This window comes from Cryptomeria japonica, unplaced genomic scaffold (genome assembly GCF_030272615.1).
Source record: "Cryptomeria japonica unplaced genomic scaffold, Sugi_1.0 HiC_scaffold_246, whole genome shotgun sequence".
Classification (NCBI taxonomy): domain Eukaryota; kingdom Viridiplantae; phylum Streptophyta; class Pinopsida; order Cupressales; family Cupressaceae; genus Cryptomeria; species Cryptomeria japonica.
Window position 1 is genome coordinate 53,132 of NW_026729068.1, and position 16,869 is coordinate 70,000.

General features: G+C 60.2%; 2 non-coding genes across 2 annotated transcripts; both read left to right on the forward strand.

Annotated features, from left to right (window-relative positions):
- Positions 1-9,920: 9,920 nt before the first annotated feature.
- Positions 9,921-10,039, forward strand: LOC131869416 (5S ribosomal RNA). Its single transcript, XR_009367799.1, has one exon. It is a non-coding gene; the product is annotated as a 5S ribosomal RNA (ribosomal RNA).
- A 5,915-nt stretch (positions 10,040-15,954) lies between these two features.
- LOC131869419 (5S ribosomal RNA) lies at positions 15,955-16,073 on the forward strand. Its single transcript, XR_009367802.1, has one exon. It is a non-coding gene; the product is annotated as a 5S ribosomal RNA (ribosomal RNA).
- The last annotated feature ends 796 nt before the right edge of the window (positions 16,074-16,869 follow it).

Here is a 16,869-nt window from a genome sequence, read left to right on the forward strand (position 1 = left end):
CGCGTCCGATACACAGATAGTTCCAAGGCGGCCGAGGAGCCTCACCGCATAGCAATCGGGGTGCGAGGCGAGGGATGCGGCGAGAAGGACCCAACGGCTAGACGGAAGAGGCTTCAGGTCCGCCTCGGAATGGTCCAAGCATCGGACGCGCTTGGGGCGACTACCAGTGACAACCCCTTATCCCGCGACGCGTCCGATACACAGATAGTTCCAAGGCGGCCGAGGAGCCTCACCGCATAGCAATCGGGGTGCGAGGCGAGGGATGCGGCGAGAAGGACCCAACGGCTAGACGGAAGAGGCTTCAGGGCCGCCTCGGAATGGTCCAAGCATCGGACGCGCTTGGGGCGACTACCAGTGACAACCCCTTATCCCGCGATGCGTCCGATACACAGATAGTTCCAAGGCGGCCGAGGAGCCTCACCGCATAGCAATCGGGGTGCGAGGCGAGGGATGCGGCGAGAAGGACCCAACGGCTAGACGGAAGAGGCTTCAGGGCCGCCTCGGAATGGTCCAAGCATCGGACGCGCTTGGGGCGACTACCAGTGACAACCCCTTATCCCGCGACGCGTCCGATACACAGATAGTTCCAAGGCGGCCGAGGAGCCTCACCGCATAGCAATCGGGGTGCGAGGCGAGGGATGCGGCAAGAAGGACCCAACGGCTAGACGGAAGAGGCTTCAGGGCCGCCTCGGAATGGTCCAAGCATCGGACGCGCTTGGGGCGACTACCAGTGACAACCCCTTATCCCGCGACGCGTCCGATACACAGATAGTTCCAAGGCGGCCGAGGAGCCTCACCGCATAGCAATCGGGGTGCGAGGCGAGGGATGCGGCGAGAAGGACCCAACGGCTAGACGGAAGAGGCTTCAGGTCCGCCTCGGAATGGTCCAAGCATCGGACGCGCTTGGGGCGACTACCAGTGACAACCCCTTATCCCGCGACGCGTCCGATACACAGATAGTTCCAAGGCGGCCGAGGAGCCTCACCGCATAGCAATCGGGGTGCGAGGCGAGGGATGCGGCGAGAAGGACCCAACGGCTAGACGGAAGAGGCTTCAGGGCCGCCTCGGAATGGTCCAAGCATCGGACGCGCTTGGGGCGACTACCAGTGACAACCCCTTATCCCGCGACGCGTCCGATACACAGATAGTTCCAAGGCGGCCGAGGAGCCTCACCGCATAGCAATCGGGGTGCGAGGCGAGGGATGCGGCGAGAAGGACCCAACGGCTAGACGGAAGAGGCTTCAGGGCCGCCTCGGAATGGTCCAAGCATCGGACGCGCTTGGGGCGACTACCAGTGACAACCCCTTATCCCGCGATGCGTCCGATACACAGATAGTTCCAAGGCGGCCGAGGAGCCTCACCGCATAGCAATCGGGGTGCGAGGCGAGGGATGCGGCGAGAAGGACCCAACGGCTAGACGGAAGAGGCTTCAGGGCCGCCTCGGAATGGTCCAAGCATCGGACGCGCTTGGGGCGACTACCAGTGACAACCCCTTATCCCGCGACGCGTCCGATACACAGATAGTTCCAAGGCGGCCGAGGAGCCTCACCGCATAGCAATCGGGGTGCGAGGCGAGGGATGCGGCGAGAAGGACCCAACGGCTAGACGGAAGAGGCTTCAGGGCCGCCTCGGAATGGTCCAAGCATCGGACGCGCTTGGGGCGACTACCAGTGACAACCCCTTATCCCGCGACGCGTCCGATACACAGATAGTTCCAAGGCGGCCGAGGAGCCTCACCGCATAGCAATCGGGGTGCGAGGCGAGGGATGCGGCGAGAAGGACCCAACGGCTAGACGGAAGAGGCTTCAGGGCCGCCTCGGAATGGTCCAAGCATCGGACGCGCTTGGGGCGACTACCAGTGACAACCCCTTATCCCGCGACGCGTCCGATACACAGATAGTTCCAAGGCGGCCGAGGAGCCTCACCGCATAGCAATCGGGGTGCGAGGCGAGGGATGCGGCGAGAAGGACCCAACGGCTAGACGGAAGAGGCTTCAGGGCCGCCTGGGAATGGTCCATGCATCGCACGCGCTTGGGGCGACTACCAGTGACAACCCCTTATCCCGCGACGCGTCCGATACACAGATAGTTCCAAGGCGGCCGAGGAGCCTCACCGCATAGCAATCGGGGTGCGAGGCGAGGGATGCGGCGAGAAGGACCCAACGGCTAGACGGAAGAGGCTTCAGGGCCGCCTCGGAATGGTCCAAGCATCGGACGCGCTTGGGGCGACTACCAGTGACAACCCCTTATCCCGCGACGCGTCCGATACACAGATAGTTCCAAGGCGGCCGAGGAGCCTCACCGCATAGCAATCGGGGTGCGAGTCGAGGGATGCGGCGAGAAGGACCCAACGGCTAGACGGAAGAGGCTTCAGGGCCGCCTCGGAATGGTCCAAGCATCGGACGCGCTTGGGGCGACTACCAGTGACAACCCCTTATCCCGCGATGCGTCTGATACACAGATAGTTCCAAGGCGGCCGAGGAGCCTCACCGCATAGCAATCGGGGTGCGAGGCAAGGGATGCGGCGAGAAGGACCCAACGGCTAGACGGAAGAGGCTTCAGGGCCGCCTCGGAATGGTCCAAGCATCGGACGCGCTTGGGGCGACTACCGTTGCCAACCCCTTATCCCGCGATGCGTCTGATACACAGATAGTTCCGAGGCGGCCGAGGAGCCTCACCGCATAGCAATCGGGTTGCGAGGCAGATTATTGGGAAGGGAACCCCCTGGGATGCGGCTCAAGCAGTGCCCAAAGGGACTGGAATGCGGAATCACATCGAGAGACCCAAATGCTATACGAGGGCTCAAATCGAATTATCGATTTGGCCACGACATGGACGCATCGGAACGACTACCTTTGCCGAACCACTCGCAATTGCATCCATACCGAAACCAATAGACATTTCCGTTAGAGCCCTCGCATAGCATTCGGGAATCTCGCATGCCCCTCTAAATCGACCAATGCTGGCGCTCAACGAAAATCCGAGCGCTACCACCGTTCGAGCGCCAGCATTGGTCGAGTTAGAGGGGCACGGGGGAGAATGCTCCAGTCAACACCTCCCCTATATAAGTTATTTGTCCGATTCTCGCACAACCGTAGTCTGCCTCGTCGAATCAAACAACGGTCCCAGATTCCGACTTCCGTTCCGTAGAGACCCAAAAGCTAGATGGAGGCTCGCAAGAAAGAGAGTCGGCGCATAGCAATCGGGTTTCTCGAACGTTTAGGGACCGAGCTCACTTGCGGATAGGGCAAAATCCGCCAAGCAACCCAAAAGCTAGACGGGGGCTCGAATCGAATCGCCTAGGCGGCCACAACAACGACGTGTTGGATCGACTACCAGTGCCAAACCATTCAGCAAGACTAGTCTGTGTCGAGGCCGGATAGAGATTCTCAGAGAGCGCCCGTATAGCATTTAGGAGACCTGCCGCGTCCCTCACACTCGACAAATGGTGGTGCACGTTTATAAATCCGAGCGATCCCAACCCTTTCAAGCACCAACATCGGTCGAGATAGAGGGGCACGGAGGGGGCTGCGTGAGACAACACAGTCCCCTATATAAGTTATTTGTCCGATTCTCACACATCCGAAGAATGGTCATCAAATCGGACAACAGCCCAAACTTCCGACTTCCGTCCCAGAAAGCCCAAGAGCTATCTAAAACGTTCATGGCCGGAACTCGATCGCGGCTATACCAGTCCGCCAAGCAACCCAAAAGCTAGACTGGAGCTCTAGTCGAATCACCTCTGTGGCCATTGCAAGGACGTGTTGGAGCGACTACCATTGCCGAACCATTCCGCAGGTCGAGTCCATACCAAGGCCGCATAGAGATTCACGATGAGCTCCTGCATAGCAATCAGGAGACTTGCCGTGTCCATCACAATCGATAAATCCTGGTGCAAGATTTTTGCATCCGAGCGCTCCAACCAGTCGAGCACCAGCATCAATCGACATAAACGGGCACGGGGGGAGGATGCTCGAGAACACTACCTCCCCTATATAAGTTATTTGTCCGATTCTCAAGCAGCCGAAGTCTGGTCATCGAATCGGGTCAAAGACCACAACTTCCGACTTTACCCACAATGCAAGTCATCGAATCGAACATCGGCCCCCGAGTCGGACTCCATGCGTATGTCAGGTCATCGGACCCAAATTCCGCCTTCCTGCGCATGGCGGGCCATCAATATCAACTCGGTCATCGGACCCAAACTCCGCCTTTCTGCGCATGGCACGCCTTCAAATCGGTCATCGGACCCAAATTCCGCCTTCCTGTGCATGGCGGGCCATCAACATCAACTCGGTCATCGGACCCAAATTCCGCCTTTCTGCGCATGGCACGCCATCAACTCGGTCATCGGACCCAAATTCCGCCTTCCTGCGCATGGCAGGTCATCGGACACAAATTCAGACCTCGCCAATATGCCTACGTATCGAATCGGTCATCGGACCCAACTTCCGACTTCATCCATACTGTAGGGTCTTTGAGGTTGGCGCGGTGCGCTCAACCCGGGGAGTCGACCCATCGAAGCATACACCTCCCCTATATAAGCTATTTGTCCGATTCCCACACCTGTGTAGTTTGCACCTCTGACCAGGACATCGACCCCAACTTCCGAACTCGACTGCAACGACGGCACCAGCGCCTTGGTGCGCACCTTGCGACGCACAGTCCCAACATTCGCCTTCCTGCACATGGCAGGTCATCGGACCCAAATTCCGACCTCGCGAGTATGCCTACATATCGAATCGGTCATCGGACACAACTTCCGACTTCATCCATACCGTAGGGTCTTTGAGGTTGGCGCGGTGCGCTCAACCCGGGGAGTCGACCCAACGAAGCATACACCTCCCCTATATAAGCTATTTGTCCGATTCCCACACCTGTGTAGTTTGCACCTCCGATCAGGACATCGACCCCAACTTCCGAACTCGCCTGCAACGACCGAACCAGCGCCTTGGTGCGCACCTTGCAACGCACAGTGCCAACATTCGCCTTCCTGCACATGGCAGGTCATCGGACCCAAATTCCGACCTCGCGAGTATGCCTACATATCGAATCGGTCATCGGACCCAACTTCCGACTTCATCCATACCGTAGGGTCTTTGAGGTTGGCGCGGTGCGCTCAACCCGGGGAGTCGACCCAACGAAGCATACACCTCCCCTATATAAGCTATTTGTCCGATTCCCACACCTGTGTAGCTTGCACCTCCGATCAGGACATCGACCCCAACTTCCGAACTCGACTAAAAAGACCGCACCAGCACCTTGGTGTGCACCTTGCAACGCACAGTGCCAACATTCGCCTTCCTGCACATGGCAGGTCATCGGACCCAAATTCCGACCTCATGAGCATACCTACTAATCGAATCGGTCATCGGACCCAACTTCCGACTTCATCCATACCGTAGGGTCTTTGAGGTTGGCGCGGTGCGCTCAACCTGGGGAGTCGACCCATCGAAGCATACACCTCCCCTATATAAGCTATTTGTCCGATTCCGACACCTGTGTAGTTTGCACCTCCGCTCAGGACATCGACCCCAACTTCCGAACTCGCCTGCAACGACCGAACCAGCGCCTTGGTGCGCACCAAAAGTGCGCACTTTTGGAGGGCACTTTTGTGCGCTCCAAAGGTGCGCACTTTTGGAGGGCACTTTTGTGCGCTCCAAAGGTGCGCACTTTTGGAGGGCACTTTTTGGAGGGCACTTTTGTGCGCTCCAAAGGTGCGCACTTTTGGAGGGCACTTTTTGGAGGGCACTTTTCTGCGCTCCAAAGGTGCGCACTTTTGGAGGGCACTTTTTGGAGGGCACTTTTCTGCGCTCCAAAGGTGCGCACTTTTGGAGGGCACTTTTTGGAGGGCACTTTTCTGCGCTCCAAAGGTGCGCACTTTTGGAGGGCACTTTTTGGAGGGCACTTTTCTGCGCTCCAAAGGTGCGCACTTTTGGAGGGCACTTTTGTGCACTCCAAAGGTGCACACTTTTGGAGGGCACTTTTTGGAGGGCACTTTTCTGCACTCCAAAGGTGCGCACTTTTGGAGGGCACTTTTTGGAGGGCACTTTTGTGCGCTCCAAAGGTGCGCACTTTTGGAGGGCACTTTTTGGAGGGCACTTTTGTGCGCTCCAAAGGTGCGCACTTTTGGAGGGCACTTTTGTGCACTCCAAAGGTGCGCACTTTTGGAGGGCACTTTTCCTGCGCTCCAAAGGTGCACACCTAGGTGAGCACCTTCGACCACACCTTGTAGCACACCAAACTCTGACTTTCGACTTCATCCGCAATGCAGGGTCTTTGAGGTTGGCGCAATGCGCACAACCAGGGGAGTCGACCCATCAAACCCAACACCTCCCCTATATAAGCTATTTGTCTGATTCTCATACATGCGTAGCCTGCAGGAGCAATTAGGACATCGACCCCAACTTTCGGCTTCTAAACGAAAACAAGGTCTTTGAGGTTGGTGTAATGCGAACAACTAGGGGAGTCAACCCATCAAACCCAACACCTCCCCTATATAAGCTATTTGTCTGATTCTCATACATGTGTAGTCTACAGGAGCAATTAGGACATCGACCCCAACTTTTGACTTCTTAACGAAAACAAGGTCTTTGAGGTTGACGTAATGCGCACAACCAGGGGAGTCGACCCATCAAACCCAACACCTCCCCTATATAAGCTATTTGTCCGATTCTCATACATGTGTAGCCTACAGGAGCCATTAGGACATTGACCCCAACTTTTGACTTCTTAACGAAAACAAGGTCTTTGAGGTTGGCGTAATGCGCACAACCAAGGGAGTTGACCCATCAAACCCAACACCTCCCCTATATAAGCTATTTGTCTGATTCTCATACATGTGTAGCCTGCAACAACGATTAGGACATCCACCCCAACTTCTGAATTCGTCTGCGTTGACCGCACCAAAGGTGCACGCCTTGGTGCTCACCAAAATCCGACTTCCGACTTCTTCTGCTATGCGGGGTCTTTGAGGTTGGCGCAGTGCGCACAACCAGGGGAGTCAACCCACCGAATGCAACACCTCCCCTATATAAGCTATTTGTCTGATTCTCATACATGCGTAGACTGCAGCAATGATTAGGACATCCACCCCAACTTTTGACTTCTTAAACAAGACAGGGTCTTTGAAGTTGGTGCAGTGCACACAACCAGGGGAGTCGACCCATCAAACGCAACACCTCCCCTATATAAAGCTATTTGTCCGATTCTCATACGTGTAGTCTGCAGCAGCGATTAGGACATCGACCCCAACTTCCGAATTCGTTTGCATTGACCGCACCAAAGGTGCACGCCTTGGTGTGCACCTTGGAGTGCACTTTGGTGCTCACCTCGGTGCACACTTTGGTGTGCACCTCGGTGTGCACCAAAGGTGCGCACCTTGGAGCGCACCAAAGGTGTACACTTTGGAGCGCACCACATAGGGTCTTTGAGAGGTTGGCGCAGTGCGCACACCAAGGTGGGTGTTGAGGTGCGTGCCGAGGTGGGTGGGTGCTAGGGTGCGCTCCATGGTGGGTGCCAGGGTGGGTGCGTGCTAGGGTGGATTCCAAAGAGGGTCATAGGGTGGGTGCCAAGGTGGGTTGGTGATATAGTGGGTTCAAAGGTGGGTACTAGGGTGGGTTCCAAGGTGGGTCACAAGTTGGGTGCCAGGATGCGTGGGTGTTAGGTTGGGTGCCAAGGTGGGCTCCTGCGTGGGTGGGTGCTAGGGTGGGTTTCAAGGTGGACGCGAGGGCGGGTGCCAAGGTGGGTAACAAGTTGGGTGTTAGGATGGGTGAGTGCTAGAGTGGGTGCCAAGGTGGGTGGGTGCTAAGGTGGATGCCAAGGTGGTTCACAGGGTGGGTGGGTTCTAGGGTGAGTTCCAAGGTGGGTCACAGGTTTAGTGCTAGGGTGCGTGTCAAGGCGGGTGTCGAGGTGCCTGGGTGCTAGGGTGTGGATGCCAATGTGGGTCATAGGGTGGGTACTAGGGTGGGCTGCAATGTGGGTGCCAAGGTGGGTAACATGCTCGGTTGGTTCTAAATTGGGTGTCAGGGTGGGTGTGCACCCACCTTGCCCGAGGTGGGTGCCAAGGTGCCAGTGTGGGTGGGTGCTAAGGTGGATGCCAAGGTGGGTGAGAAGGTGGGTGATAGGTTGAGTGGTAGGATGGGTGGGTGCCAAGATGGGTCACAGGGTGGGTGCAAGGGTGGGTAGGTGCTAGGGTTGGTGTCAGGGTGGGTGGGTGCTAGGTTGGGTTCCAAGGTGGGTGCGAGGGTGAGTGTCAAGGTGGGTCACAGGTTAGGTGCTAGGATGGGTGAGTGCTAGGGTGCAAAGGTGCCAGGGTGGGTGCTAGGATGGGTCGATGCTAGGGTGAGTGGCAAGGTGGGTCCACAAGTGTCAAGGTGGGTGCCGAGGTGGGTGCCAACTTGGGTTCCAAGGTGGGTGCCAAGTGGGCGACTGCTATGGTGGATGCCAAGGTGGGTCACGGGGTGGGTGCCAAGTTGCTAGGTTGTGTTCCAAGGTGGGTGCCAACGTGGCTGCTAGGGTGCGTGGGTTAAAGGGTGTGTCACAACGTGGGTGCCAGGATGGGTGCGCACCCACACTGGCCAAGACGGGTGCAAGGTTGGGTTCCAAGCCCGGTCACAGGCTGGGTGCTAGGATGGGTGGGTGCCAAGGTGGGCACCAGGGTGGGTGCACCCACCCTGGCCAAGGTGGGTCACGGGGTGGGTCCTAGGGTGGGTAACGGGGTGGGTACTAAGGTGCGTGCCAAGGTGGGTCATGGGGTGGGTGCCAAGGTGGGCACCAGGGTGGGTGTGCACCAACCCTAGCCAGGGTAGGTCACGGGGTGGTTGTCGGGGTGGGCGTCAAGGAGCCAAGGTGGGTGGCAAGTAGCCAAGTTGCGTGCCAAGGTGGGTGTCGGGGTGGGTGCCAAGGATCCAAGGTGGGTGCCAAGGAACCAAGGTGGGTGTCTGGGTGGGTGCCGAGGTGGGAGCCAGGGTGGGTCCCAAGGTGAGTGCAAAGGTGGGTGCCAGGGTCAAGGTGAGTGCCAATGTGGGTTCCAAGGTGCCAGGGTCAGGGTGAGTGCCAATGTGGGTTCAAAGGTGCTAAGTTGGGTGCGAGGTTGGGTGCGAGGGTGGGTGGGTGCCAAGGTGTGCTAGGTGGAAGCCCGGGTGGGTCGGCATCCCATGGGTGTCGAGTTGGGTGCCTGATGGGTGCTTCTTGTCAAGTTTTAGTCGTCGGGACTCATTTCGAGCCTTAGAGGTCGTTTCTTGTCCGGTTGCCCTGTCTTCGACCTGGGAACCCAATTTTGGTCCTCGGGTCCCATTTTTTTTTGTCTCGCATCCCACTTTTGGCCTGTGGCCTTTTCGGGGTCGATTCTCGTTTTGGGCATCAGAGCATGTTTCTTCTCCTAAAACCCAATATTTGTTTATTAAGTCTCGGAACACATTTTTGTTCTCGTGGACCCATCATGGGTCTTGGAACGCATTTGTGGTCCTTGGGTCCCATTTTGCATCCCGAAACTTGTGTTTTGGTGCTTGATCCCTATTTTGGGTGCCCACCTTGCACCAAGTGCGCACCCGGGGCAAACCGAGCGCCTTGGTGCACCGGGGCAAGATCGAGCGTGCACCCGAGGCGCCCCGAACATGCACCAAGGTGCACTCGGCCCACATGTGAGCGCAGGTCGTTGCGCCCGAGGTGGTGTGTGGGCACCGCGTTGCAGACGGGACACTGCACGCACACGACGCCCCGTCCAGGTGCACGCACGTAGGCCGGGCCGGGTGCACACCCGACGCCCTAGCAAGGTGCGCGCACCCGGGCAGGGCTCACACTTGGCGAACGGGGCGCACTTCGCGAGGGAGGGTGTGCACCTCGACGGGGGTGGGTGGCCGGGGTGGATTCGCACGTGGGTCGCGGTTTGCTAAGTACACACTGCGACAAGCTCATAACGGGTGCGATCATACCAGCGTTAGTGCACCGGATCCCATCAGAACTCCGCAGTTAAGCGCGCTTGGGCCGGAGTAGTACTGGGATGGGTGACCTCCCGGGAAGTCCCGGTGTTGCACCCTTTTTTAGTTTTTCGCCGGGCGTCGCAATGCTATTTGAATAAACCTTTTGCCCGTTTGCGTTCTCGTCGGGGCCGGGCCGGGCCGGGGTGCGCTGCCCGCACTACCGCGCGCGCGGGGGCGACACCGAGCGCGCACCCGAGGCGCCCCGAGCACACAGGCCACGGTGCAACCCGGGCGTTGTGCGCGCACCCCGGTGCGCCCGAGGTGCTGCGCGCGCACCCAGGTGAAATCGGTGTGCACCTCGGCCAGTGCGCGCTCGGTCGAGTCGCGCACGTTGGCCAAGGTGCACGGTGATGTTTCTTACTCTAAGGTTCCGCACCAGACGCCCGGGACAGGTGAGCGAAGCTGGGCGGGGCCGGGTGCGCGGCCGGGGCAGGTGCACGCAGCTGGAGAGAGCTTTGGAGCACACCAGAGGTGCGCACCTTGGAGCACACTTCGGAGCGCACCAATGATGCGCTCCATTCAAAAGTTTCCTGAAAAGGCAAAAAAAGTTGAGATTATAGAATTTCCCACTTGAGAGATTGTAAAAAAAAAAAATTTAAAATGAAGGAAACGCGGGTGCCAAGGTGTGCGCGCCCGGGTGCGCAGCCCAGCCAAGGTGTGCGCACCAAGGCGCCCACCCTGGCGAAGGTGCACGCAAGGTGCGCACCCGAGGCAAACCGGACAATTAACCCAACTTTCGACTTCGCGCGCACCTGCGCACCTTGGAGCGCACTTCGGAGCGCTCCTTGGTGCGCACCAATCTTGGGCACCTCGGAGTGCACCATGGCGCCCACCAAGGTGCGCACCCGGGGCAAACCGAGCTCCGACTTCGTGCGCACCTTGGAGCGCACGAAAGGTGCGCACCATGGCGCCCACCAAGGTGCGCAGCCCAGCCAAGGCGTGCGCATCAAGGTGCGCACCCTGGCGAAGGTGCGCACCCGGGGCAAACCGAGCTCCGACTTCGTGCGCACCTTGGAGCGCACAAAGGGTGCGCAACCCAGCCAAGGTGTGCGCACCCCGGGCAAACCGAGCTCCGAATCGTGCGCACCTTGGAGCACACTTCGGAGCCCTCCTTGGTGCGCACCGATGTTGCGCACCTCGGAGCGCACCCGGGGAAAACAATGCAATTAACCCGACTTTCGACTTCGTGGGCACCTCGGAGCGCTCTCGGGTTCGCACCTCGGAGCACACCGAGGTGCGCACCTTTGATGCGCTGCCTTCACCAATTTCCAGAAAAGGCAAGAAAACATTGAGAAGGTGTGCGCACCGAGGTGCCCACCCTGGCGAAGGTGCACGCGAGGTGCGCACCCGGGGCAAACCGGGCTCCGACTTCGTGCACGCCATGCTGCGCACCTTGGAGGGCCATGGTGCGCACCTTGGAGCACACTTCGGAGCGCTCAATGGTGCCCAACCCAGCCAAGGTGCCCACCGCGGCGAAGGTGCACGCGAGGTGCGCACCCGGGGCAAACCGGGCTCCGACTTCGTGCACGCCGCACCTTGGAGCACACTTCGGAGCGCTCCTTGGTGCGCACCAGGGCGCGCAACCCAGCCGAGGTGCCCACCCCGGCGAAGGTGCACGCGGGGTGCGCACCCGGGGCAAACCGGGCTCCGACTTCGTGCACGCCATGGTGCCCACCGCGGCGAAGGTGCACGCGAGGTGCGCACCCGGGGCAAACCGGGCTCCGACTTCGTGCACGCCGCACCTTGGAGCACACTTCGGAGCGCTCCTTGGTGCGCACCAGGGCGCGCAACCCAGCCGAGGTGCCCACCCCGGCGAAGGTGCACGCGAGGTGCGCACCCGGGGCAAACCGGGCTCCGACTTCGTGCACGCCATGGTGCCCACCGCGGCGAAGGTGCACGCGAGGTGCGCACCCGGGGCAAACCGGGCTCCGACTTCGTGCACGCCGCACCTTGGAGCACACTTCGGAGCGCTCCTTGGTGCGCACCATGGTGCCCACCAGGGCGCGCAACCCCGCCGAAGGTGCACGCGAGGTGCGCACCCGGGGCAAACCGGGCTCCGACTTCGTGCACGCCGCACCTTGGAGCACACTTCGGAGCGCTCCTTGGTGCGCACCAGGGCGCGCAACCCCGCCGAAGGTGCACGCGAGGTGCGCACCCGGGGCAAACCGGGCTCCGACTTCGTGCACGCCATGGTGCGCACCAGGGTGCCCACCGCGGCGAAGGTGCGCACCCGGGGCAAACCGGGCTCCGACTTCGTGCACGCCGCACCTTGGAGCACACTTCGGAGCGCTCCTTGGTGCGCACCAGGGCGCGCAACCCAGCCGAGGTGCCCACCCCGGCGAAGGTGCACGCGAGGTGCGCACCCGGGGCAAACCGGGCTCCGACTTCGTGCACGCCATGGTGCCCACCGCGGCGAAGGTGCGCACCCGGGGCAAACCGGGCTAGGACTTCGTGCACGCCGCACCTTGGAGCACACTTCGGAGCGCTCCTTGGTGCGCACCATGGTGCCCACCAGGCCGCGCAACCCAGCCAAGGTGTGCGCACCAAGGTGCACGCGAGGTGCGCACCCGGGGCAAACCGGGGTCCGGCTTCGTGCACGCCGCACCTTGGAGCACACATCGGGGCGCTCCCGGGTTCGCACCGGCGTTGCGCACCGTGGTGGGCACCTCGGAGCGCACCGTGGTGGGCACCTCGGAGCACACCAAGGTGGGCAGCGAGGTGCGCACCTTTGATGCGATGCCTTCACTAATTTCCATAAAAGGCAAAAAAAAACGAGATTTTAAAATTTCCGTTTTGAAAGATAGTGAGAAAAAGGGAATGCTGGTGCCATCTTGAGCCCGCCCTGGTGCGCAGCCCAGCCAAGGTGTGCGCACCAAGGTGCCCACCCTGGCGAAGGTGCGCGCCCGGGCAATTAACCCAACTTCCAACTTCGCGCGCGCCAGGGTGGGAGCGCACCCAACAACCGGGCCTGGGAAGAGCCAATGCGAGAAACCCCACCAAACGCTCTGACAAAAAAAGAGGGGGCGCTCCAGTAACCCCGCTTCGGAGCGCACCCTGGGCAAACCCAGCGAGGGTGCCCACCCCGGCCAAGGTGCAGGCGAGGTGCGCACCCGGGGCAAACCGGGCTCCGACAACGTGCACGCCGCACCTTGGAGCACACTTCGTAGCGCTCCCGGGTGCGCACCTCAGAGCACACCAAGGTGGGCAGCGAGGTGCGCACCTTTGATGCGCTGCCTTCACTAATTTCCAGAAAAGGCAAAAAAAAGAGGAGATTTTAAAATTTCCGTTTTGAAAGATAGTGAAAAAAACGGAACGCGGGTGCCATCTTGAGCCCGCCCTGGTGCACAGCCCAGGTAAGGTGCCCACCCTGGCAAAGGTGCGCACCCGGGCAATTAACCCTACTTCCGACTTCGTGCGCGCCAGGGTGGCAACCGGGCCTGGGAAGAGCCAATGCGAGAAACCCCACCAAACGCTCCGACAAAAAAAGAGGCGGCGCTCCAATAACCCCGCTTCGGAGCGCAGCCGGGGCAAACCCAGCCAAGGTGCCCACCCCGACGAAGGTGCACGCGAGGTGCGCACCCGGGGCAAACCGGGCTCCGACAACGTGCACGCAGCACCTTGGAGCACACTTCGAAGCACTCCCGGGTGCCCACCGGCGTTGCGCACCGTGGTGGGCAGCGAGGTGCGCACCTTTGATGCGCTGCCTTCACTAATTTCCAGAAAAGGCAAAAAAAAATGAGATTTTAAAATTTCCGTTTTGAAAGATAGTGAAAAAAACGGAACGCGGGTGCCATCTTGAGCCCGCCCTGGTGCGCAGCCCAGGCAAGGCATGCGCACCAAGGTGCCCACCCGCGGTGCACGCCCGGGGCAAACCGGGCTCCGACTTCGTGCAGGCCGCACCTTGGAGCACACTTCGGAGCGCTCCTTGGTGCGCACCATGGTGCCCACCAGGGCGCACCCGGGGCAAACCGGGCTCCGACTTCGTGCACGCCGCACCTTGGAGCACACATCGGAGCGCTCCTAGGTTCGCACCAGCGTTGCGCACCTTTGATGCGCTGCCTTCACTAATTTCCAGAAAAGGCAAAAAAAAACGATATTTTAAAATTTCCGTTCTGAAAGATAGTGAAAAAAACGGAACGCGGGTGCCATCTTGAGCCCTTCCTGGTGCGCAGCCCAGGCAAGTTGTGCGCACCAAGGTGCCCACCCTGGCGGAGGTGCGCGCCCGGGGCAAACCGGGCTCCGACTTCGTGCACTGCATGGTGCCCACCAAGGCGCGCAACCCAGCCAAGGTGCCCACCGCAGCGAAGGTGCACGCGAGGTGCGCACCCGAGGTGCACACCCGGGGCAAACCGAGCTCCGACTTCGTGCACGCCGCACCTTGGAGCACACTTCAGAGCGCTCCTTGGTGCGCACCAGGGCGCGCAACCCAGCCAAGGTGCTCACCCCGGCGAAGGTGCACGCGAGGTGCGCACCCGGGGCAAGCCGGGCTCGGACTTCGTGCACGCCGCACCTTGGAGCACACATCGGAGCGCTCCCGGGTTCGCACCAGCATTGCGCACCTTTGATGCGCTGCCTTCACTAATTTCCAGAAAAGGCAAAAAAAAAAAAAAAACGAGATTTTAAAATTTCCGTTTTGAAAGATAGTGAAAAAAACGGAACGCGGGTGCCATCTTGAGCCCGCCCTGGTGTGCAGCCCAGGCAAGTTGTGCGCACCAAGGCACCCACCCTGGCCAAGGTGGGTCACGGGGTGGGTCCTAGGGTGGGTAACGGGGTGGGTACTAAGGTGCGTGCCAAGGTGGGTCATGGGGTGGGTGCCAAGGTGGGCACCAGGGTGGGTGTGCACCAACCCTAGCCAGGGTAGGTCACGGGGTGGTTGTCGGGGTGGGCGTCAAGGAGCCAAGGTGGGTGGCAAGTAGCCAAGTTGCGTGCCAAGGTGGGTGTCGGGGTGGGTGCCAAGGATCCAAGGTGGGTGCCAAGGAACCAAGGTGGGTGTCTGGGTGGGTGCCGAGGTGGGAGCCAGGGTGGGTCCCAAGGTGAGTGCAAAGGTGGGTGCCAGGGTCAAGGTGAGTGCCAATGTGGGTTCCAAGGTGCCAGGGTCAGGGTGAGTGCCAATGTGGGTTCAAAGGTGCTAAGTTGGGTGCGAGGTTGGGTGCGAGGGTGGGTGGGTGCCAAGGTGTGCTAGGTGGAAGCCCGGGTGGGTCGGCATCCCATGGGTGTCGAGTTGGGTGCCTGATGGGTGCTTCTTGTCAAGTTTTAGTCGTCGGGACTCATTTCGAGCCTTAGAGGTCGTTTCTTGTCCGGTTGCCCTGTCTTCGACCTGGGAACCCAATTTTGGTCCTCGGGTCCCATTTTTTTTTGTCTCGCATCCCACTTTTGGCCTGTGGCCTTTTCGGGGTCGATTCTCGTTTTGGGCATCAGAGCATGTTTCTTCTCCTAAAACCCAATATTTGTTTATTAAGTCTCGGAACACATTTTTGTTCTCGTGGACCCATCATGGGTCTTGGAACGCATTTGTGGTCCTTGGGTCCCATTTTGCATCCCGAAACTTGTGTTTTGGTGCTTGATCCCTATTTTGGGTGCCCACCTTGCACCAAGTGCGCACCCGGGGCAAACCGAGCGCCTTGGTGCACCGGGGCAAGATCGAGCGTGCACCCGAGGCGCCCCGAACATGCACCAAGGTGCACTCGGCCCACATGTGAGCGCAGGTCGTTGCGCCCGAGGTGGTGTGTGGGCACCGCGTTGCAGACGGGACACTGCACGCACACGACGCCCCGTCCAGGTGCACGCACGTAGGCCGGGCCGGGTGCACACCCGACGCCCTAGCAAGGTGCGCGCACCCGGGCAGGGCTCACACTTGGCGAACGGGGCGCACTTCGCGAGGGAGGGTGTGCACCTCGACGGGGGTGGGTGGCCGGGGTGGATTCGCACGTGGGTCGCGGTTTGCTAAGTACACACTGCGACAAGCTCATAACGGGTGCGATCATACCAGCGTTAGTGCACCGGATCCCATCAGAACTCCGCAGTTAAGCGCGCTTGGGCCGGAGTAGTACTGGGATGGGTGACCTCCCGGGAAGTCCCGGTGTTGCACCCTTTCTTAGTTTTTCGCCGGGCGTCGCAATGCTATTTGAATAAACCTTTTGCCCGTTTGCGTTCTCGTCGGGGCCGGGCCGGGCCGGGGTGCGCTGCCCGCACTACCGCGCGCGCGGGGGCGACACCGAGCGCGCACCCGAGGCGCCCCGAGCACACAGGCCACGGTGCAACCCGGGCGTTGTGCGCGCACCCCGGTGCGCCCGAGGTGCTGCGCGCGCACCCAGGTGAAATCGGTGTGCACCTCGGCCAGTGCGCGCTCGGTCGAGTCGCGCACGTTGGCCAAGGTGCACGGTGATGTTTCTTACTCTAAGGTTCCGCACCAGACGCCCGGGACAGGTGAGCGAAGCTGGGCGGGGCCGGGTGCGCGGCCGGGGCAGGTGCACGCAGCTGGAGAGAGCTTTGGAGCACACCAGAGGTGCGCACCTTGGAGCACACTTCGGAGCGCACCAATGATGCGCTCCATTCAAAAGTTTCCTGAAAAGGCAAAAAAAGTTGAGATTATAGAATTTCCCACTTGAGAGATTGTAAAAAAAAAAAATTTAAAATGAAGGAAACGCGGGTGCCAAGGTGTGCGCGCCCGGGTGCGCAGCCCAGCCAAGGTGTGCGCACCAAGGCGCCCACCCTGGCGAAGGTGCACGCAAGGTGCGCACCCGAGGCAAACCGGACAATTAACCCAACTTTCGACTTCGCGCGCACCTGCGCACCTTGGAGCGCACTTCGGAGCGCTCCTTGGTGCGCACCAATCTTGGGCACCTCGGAGTGCACCATGGCGCCCACCAAGGTGCGCACCCGGGGCA